This window comes from Palaemon carinicauda, chromosome 41 (genome assembly GCF_036898095.1).
Source record: "Palaemon carinicauda isolate YSFRI2023 chromosome 41, ASM3689809v2, whole genome shotgun sequence".
NCBI classification, from domain to species: Eukaryota; Metazoa; Arthropoda; class Malacostraca; order Decapoda; family Palaemonidae; genus Palaemon; species Palaemon carinicauda.
The window spans coordinates 49,304,964-49,312,598 of record NC_090765.1 but is presented as its reverse complement, the minus strand read 5'-3'; the positions used below and the strand labels follow the sequence as shown (position 1 = coordinate 49,312,598).

The 7,635-nt window shown below is 38.0% G+C and overlaps 1 protein-coding gene across 1 annotated transcript in view; it reads left to right on the top strand.

Moving 5' to 3' along the window:
• The first annotated feature begins 1,267 nt into the window (after positions 1-1,267).
• Positions 1,268-7,635, top strand: part of LOC137632419 (uncharacterized) — a 342,058-nt gene continuing 335,690 nt past the window's right edge. The window contains 1 exon segment of the mRNA XM_068364351.1: positions 1,268-1,523. The gene's annotated coding sequence lies outside the window, so the exon portion shown is untranslated.

The window sequence follows — 7,635 nt, the reverse complement described above, 5'->3', positions numbered from 1 at the left end:
TCATGTATAAACCACGGAGAGACTCAGTATACAACGCTGTTATACACTATGTCAAATGATTGCATCAAATACCTATGTAAATATCATCTATAGTCACGGCACAGTGATTAATATTTTGGAACTCAAATTTGGTGGACCAGGTGGAAGTAAATATAAGGAACACTAGAATTGCGAGTGCTACTATATATGAGTGTATTTTAAGGCAATATGATCTGCAGAAATCTCCCTATTAGTTACTTCATGCACCAAAGACACAAACACACACACACACACACACACACACACACACACACACACACACACACACACACACATATATATATATATATATATATATATATATATATATATATATATATATATATTGATTTATACTATATTCACTTTTGAACTACACGTGTTAACATACTTTCTCTGTCTTCGCTCCTGTAATTTTCTTGTCTTCATAATTACGACAGATTCTTTTGGTGTATAGTTCCCAAATGTGACACCTGTCATAATCATTTTAAAACCAACTTTGTCATAACTGCATATTTTTCTTATATTTTTATATAATACTCTCTATCTATAACTTGGATTCTTGTTGTCTACAATTTCTTACCTCTTCCAATCATTTTGCAGGCCTAACGGGCTAAGTAACAAAAGAAATGCCAAAACAATTAATACAACTTACTAATGAAACCAAACCTTGAAGAGAAAGAGGGCATAATAAAAAGCCTACTACTGCTCTTAAATAGACATTGAGGAATGCATATTCAAATATATGAATATGATTCACAAGGTGTAGAAAGCCAGAAAACAAATACTAAACGAACTCTAAACTAAGAAAAAGTTAAAACACTGTAATGTCTTAGTCTGAATAAAGAAATAAAAGCCAAAGTCACGTTACAGAGGCTACAACTCAACAATACACGACTGAAGAGACGCCTTATTAGCTGGTCAAAAAGTGGAGGGATGAGATAAAAGAGAACAATTGTTTAGAAATATACAACCAAGAAAAAGGTCAAATAGGAGAAGAAATGTTTTATGACAACAAACCTGATACTGTTATTATGTATAGAGCTAGGGCCTACTGTTTAAGATTAAATGATAGGAAAAGACATGAATTAGGAGGGAGGGTAAAATGTAAGCTATGTGGGGCAGTTACTGAAGACCTCTTGGCCCATTTCATTCTTGACTGTCCAGACATCAGCGACGAGAGAAAGAAAATAATGGAATTACAGCTGCCGTAAGAAGAAGAAAATGAGAAGATAAAAGGAAACGTGCTGTTTAAGAAAGAAGAAACAGAGAAAGAAAAAATATATTTATCAGATGTGGAAAAAAGAGAGAAGAAAATAAAAGAATTCGAATAAAGAAGAAACCCAAGGAGGTGCCGATGGAAAGGCGAATCCCTCCGCCCAACAACTGAACTGGACTGAACTGAGCTAGTGAGCTCTTTAACATCCATTCCCATTGCAAAATTTGCAAATCCAAATCTCAATTTCTCCTTGTCATTGTTAATTGTTACTTTCTCTGCTGCTAAGGTAACCCTGACGCTCTTCAACACACGTTATATCACCACGATATTACAATTCCCATTCCTAGGGTACACATTAGAGAAATAATTTACCTAGAAGTCATTACCCAACCGATTGGTGATTTTGTTGGATCGGGATTGCTACCATTATTTCATTTAGTTTTGTCTGCATATCCATAGTGGGTTTTACCCTGTAGTGCCTGATCATTATAGCCAGCAGACATACAGTAGTTCAAAAGAGATAGATAACCAATTCCAAGATAAACAACAACGGACTACCGGAAGACTGTTTTACCCAAGTAAAATACTAATTGGAACAGGTGATGGGTGGTGCAAGGAAAGTTTACCTTATTTTTATCTAAAAGTGGTGATGTATGGGTTTGGTGTAGTTATTACCCGAGTTTCAATGTCCTAATTAATATTGCACCATCGTACAATTGAACCTAAAAACCTTGAATAAATCATAGCTTCTTGAGTTAGGCCTATTACCGTCGCCTCAATCAGAATCAGTTGTTCCTGATGTACCATTGTGATAATTCACAGAATGCATTGCATCAGAGTACTGTGTATATATATATATATATATATATATATATATATATATATATATATATATACATATATATATATATATATATATATATATATATACATATATATATATATATATATATATATGGATAAATATCAACACAACATCGTGTTCAAATAGAAATAAATTTCTACCTCATACTTGGGATCGAACGCTAGCCCCTCGGACAGCTGTTAGCGTCGGGTTCCAGTTTCTTTTATGGGCTCTCGTGGCATGGTTGGTTTCGACCTGGCCTTTCATTAGAAGGGGCTAGCGTTCGATCCCAAGTATGAGGTAGAAATTTATATCTGGTAAAGTTTTGGATTCAACCAAATTGGGAAATGTATTATATTAATATATTTTCCTAGTAAAGCACGTGATAACAAAACACTTCTTCTCAATACATTATTGTCGCTAATGCATACTTACAGAGAAAAAAAATATTTCAGGAATTGAAGGTCTTGACTTTTTCTAAGTTTAGTGTTTATCTTTCCATGGGCACGCAAGGTAGCTCTTGTTCGTTTGTATGTCTGTTTTCATCTTACTTGGCTCCTCCCCATTGCGCAATGTGACAACATTTGCTTGAATGCGCATTTGCTCCTCCCACTAATGTCGCTCCTCCAATCAAAATACTACTGGGTTCTTTTCAAGGGTTATTATTGGACGATTCATTGGTCTCTCAGTCTTGTTTCAAGGATCTGTTTTTCGTGCAATATAACATTGTAAACGATAGTGTTTTGTTTGTTTCCCTATTTCATTATGGGAGAAACCCGTGATTGTCGTTTGTTTTCGGTTTTCAAAAGTTCTTGTTTCTATATTTTTATCACACGTCATTTTACTGTCATGGATCCTCCGGTACGGTTGTGTAAAATATGTCGTTATTCCTATTTTGATGTGATCGGCCGATTTCATGGGAATTATAATGGAACTCCCGAAGTAGTGAATCGTTTTCTAAGGGAGCATTCCGTATTACCTTTAAGTGTCCAGTGTGGTAAATGTGATTCGGCTTTACATTTTCGTGAGGATAGACATGTGTGGTATTGTACCAAATCTGTAAAGGAGGGTCAACCACAACCTTCCACATCTTCATCGTCATCTTCCGTTTAAGGTAAGAAGTGATTTAACAAAATATATATATTCAAATTTACCCCTGGTTAAAGGGGGGGTCGCAGGGGGGGCGAAGCCCCCCCCGGTAGGGGTACAGGGCCCCTAGGTTAGGTTAGGTGGGTTTGTTAGGTTCTGTGGTGCCCTGAAAATTACTGTGGCCTTAAGGGGGGGTCGCAGGGGGGGCGAAGCCCCCCCCGGTAGGGGTACGGGGCCCCTAGGTTAGGTTAGGTGGGTTTGTTAGGTTCTGTGGTGCCTTGAAAATTACTGTGGCCATAAGGGGGGGTCGCAGGGGGGGCGAAGCCCCCCCCGGTAGGGGTACAGGGCCCCTAGGTTAGGTTAGGTGGGTTTGTTAGGTTTTGTGGTGCCCTGAAAATTACTGTGGCCTTAAGGGGGGGTCGCAGGGGGGGCGAAGCCCCCCCCGGTAGGGGTACAGGGCCCCTAGGTTAGGTTAGGTGGGTTTGTTAGGTTCTGTGGTGCCTTGAAAATTACTGTGGCCATAAGGGGGGGTCGCAGGGGGGGCGAAGCCCCCCCCGGTAGGGGTACAGGGCCCCTAGGTTAGGTTAGGTGGGTTTGTTAGGTTCTGTGGTGCCCTGAAAATTACTGTGGCCTTAAGGGGGGGTCGCAGGGGGGGCGAAGCCCCCCCCGGTAGGGGTACAGGGCCCCTAGGTTAGGTTAGGTGGGTTTGTTAGGTTCTGTGGTGCCTTGAAAATTACTTTGGCCATAAGGGGGGGTCGCAGGGGGGGCGAAGCCCCCCCCGGTAGGGGTACAGGGCCCCTAGGTTAGGTTAGGTGGGTTTGTTAGGTTCTGTGGTGCCCTGAAAATTACTGTGGCTTTAAGGGGGGGTCGCTGGGGGGCCCTACCCCCCTCCCCCCGGTAGGCCTAGTTAGGGGTATGGGGGAGGGGTGCTGGAACATTAATTATTCATTTATTGCAAATATCATTCAATGCCCCAACACCCTCCCCCCCCCCCCTTCCCCCACCCAAAACCCCGGTTCCCAAAGGGTGTCTCCCATAATTGGTGGGATGAACTAGGGTATACATAGTAAATCTCTAAATCGGTTGGTTTGCAGTCAAAATAAACGTTAAATTCATTGAAACCACACTATTTCTGATGCAACAAATATATTTTTATTGCATTTTTCCAAATTTGGCTGAAACTAAAAATTTACCTTATTTCTATTTGAACACGATGTTGTGTTGATATTTATCCATATTGACTCATTAGGGGTAATTTGAATGAATTACTACCAATTGTGTCACGTGGTGGCCCGGGAAATTGGGTAAAACTCGCTGGTAAGAGACTGATGTCTCACCAGGTAAATCCTCGGACAGCTGTTAGCGTCAGGTTCCAGTTTCTTTTATGGGCTCTCGTGGCATGGTTGGTTTCGACCTGGCCTTTCATTAGAAGGGGCTAGCGTTCGATCCCAAGTATGAGGTAGAAATATATATATATATATATATATATATATATATATATATATATTATATATATATTATATATATATATTTTATATATATATATATATATATATATATATATATATATATATATATATATATATATATATATATATATAATTTTTTTTTTCTCCTATCCTAAAACCCTGGTTCAGGTTAGTTATCTTGGGAGAGAATCTGCTTTGCGGGAATTATTACACTCGACTAAAAATTGAGGTAGAATTGTTTATGATACTGTATGTAAAAACATGAGAAAACCAACATAAAAACACTTACCTGTGTTAAATACACAAACTTCAATCTTAGATATATATAGCTACCATATTTGGCAAATTAAATGGGTATTAAATAGTAGGCGTAAAGCTAGAATTTATAGTACAGTAATTGCTTAAGACTAAGAAAAAACTGAACCAATCATGTTTCACCATTATTTGAGTTTCCTCAAATAAATAATACAGTAATGTAAATCAAAATACAATTGGTAATTCTTACCCTTATACAAGAAAGACAAAATTTTTGTAGAGCTCTAATATGTGACACATTTAACATTTAGCAAAAACTTGAAAAAATAGTGTGGCTACCAATATATACCCGTAAATATTTTAGTAATAGTAATTTTTTTTTCATAAATTTTGGCATAATTCTGATTTTTTATATCATAAACATTTGGTAACAATGTTAGAAAATCCAGTATCAGTAGGCCTACATCCGAAACAAATGATTATCATTCTGAAGTCTAGTTTATTCCCGGTATAATAGGTAGGCCTGCTGTAGCATATGGGCTTTATGTACACTTAACCTAGACAATCTCAAGGGTAGATATTAACACAAACAGCCCACATGTACAACAAGACTTTTATTCATCTCTCAGTGCTCTTCACTTTCTTATGTTCTAGCCTAAGTTTGTTGCTTGCTTACTTTACTTTTACGGGTTTATTTCTCGCCCTCCATCAAACACTAAAGGTCTGTTCAGGCGGGCCTTGGTGTGTGAAAAAAAATAATTCCTTTCCAGTTAATATTTTGCTCTGTATCGTTATCAGTTATTTCGCTAGCATTTGTATTCAGGCTTAATAGTTTTCAGGTCACTATTATAACACTTTCTAAAAAGATAAGTCTTCAGGTTTTTCTTGAAGGCTGCCACATTTGTGCTATTCTTGACATCGAGTGGAAGGTCGTTAAAGAGTCTCGGTGCAGCATAACTGAACGTTCTTCCTCCTATTGCATGATTCACACTAATTTCGAATAGTCTATGTGGGTCATCTGCATGTCTAACTCTTACAGCGGCGCTGGTAGCTTCAGGGTAGGGGTCCAAGCAATCACGAAGATATTTAGGCTTATCACTTGTAAGTGCTTTGTGAGTCAACAAGCAAATTTTAAATTCAATTCTAGCCTTAACAGGTAACCAATGTAGATCGATCAGTGCAGGAGTTATTCTCTCCCGAAATTTAATGCCTTTTATCAGTCTAGCCGCCCGGTTTTGCACATTTTGAAGCTTCCTTAGTAGTGTATTGGGCAATTTGTAGTACAGAGAATTGCAATAATCAAGCCTTGATATTACATGACTCATCACTAAAATTTTTGTACTGCCCTCTGTTAAATATTTTCTAATAAATGCTATGTTTCTCAGGTGATAGTTACACACTTTCACTGTGTTCACAATTTGGTCCTTCATTGACAAATTACAGTCTATCAGTACACCCAAATTTTTCACAACAGGCACAATCCCAACATCAGCATCACCAATTTTTATACTTTGAATTAACTGGTAATTCTTCAAAGCCACCCTTGTGCCAAAGAACATACATTCTGTTTTTCAATATTAAACTTACCCGATAATCATGTAGCTGTCAACTCTGTTGCCCGACAGAATTCTATGGAGGGATACGCCAGCTATCACAATACTAGAAGGGGGTGTACTTACCAGCGCCACCTGTGGCCAGGTACTCAAGTACTTCTTGTTGACACCTCCTCAATTATTCCTCTGTCGTGCTTCTGATAAGACGTTCTGGGATACGCTTATGTTCTTGGAGTATTTTCACGACTTTGGTGAAGTATTTCTCTTTGATTTCGGCTGTCGCTTTACTGGAAACTTCTATTTTAGATTAGTTAGCTTTTGGAATTAATTTGATTAATTTTGGTGACGAAGAGAGTATGAACTCTCGTTCACCTTTCAATGGCCGACCCTTCCCTTAGACGGAAGTGTTGGTGTCTAAGAGAGTATAGACTCTCTTTCTTAACTTCCTTTTATTATAAACTTATTAAAATTAATTTTTATATTTGTTTATATTCGACCTTCCTAATAGTAGGCGGTCTTTTCTTGGTACCGAAGTTAATTATCGTGAGCCCGTCATTTCGGTTTTACCTGTTAACATATTATGCTATTTTAAGGTCTTTGAAAGAATTTCTTTGATAGTCTCGTACTTTTTCAAAGTTGAACTAACGTTTTGTTTGTCTCGGCAGTTGTTGACGTTCAGAACGTTTCAACTTGCACTCTATCGTTACGATAGAGAAAGAATGTTCACGGTTTCACATTGCAGTAAGAGTAACCGTGTCTAGCGTTTTGTTCATTCTTTCTTAACTTAATGGTTTTGATCCTAATAAGGAACTTTTCTTTTTGGGAAATATTTCAGTTTTTTCCTTTAACAATAATATGTTTTAACGATATATATGATTGGGCTCTTCTCTCAGGTTCTAAGTCAAGAGAGAGAGAGAGAGAGAGAGATAGAGACGGAGGGAGAAAGAGGATAAACGTTTCCCTCAAGCCTGCCAGGCGTACGAGTAACGTCGTTATCGTTTTGCTCTTATCCCTAGTCTCTTTAGGGGAAGAAACTAAACGTTTCTAGAGTGATCTAGTGTTTAGTCTCTTTCCAGCCACTGAATTTTCTTTCATTAGATTTTTCTGTTACATTGTATTTCTGTTTTCGCAATTACTAACTTTTGAGAAGGATAGAATTGCGTGTTTCAGGTACAAACCACTTAAAGT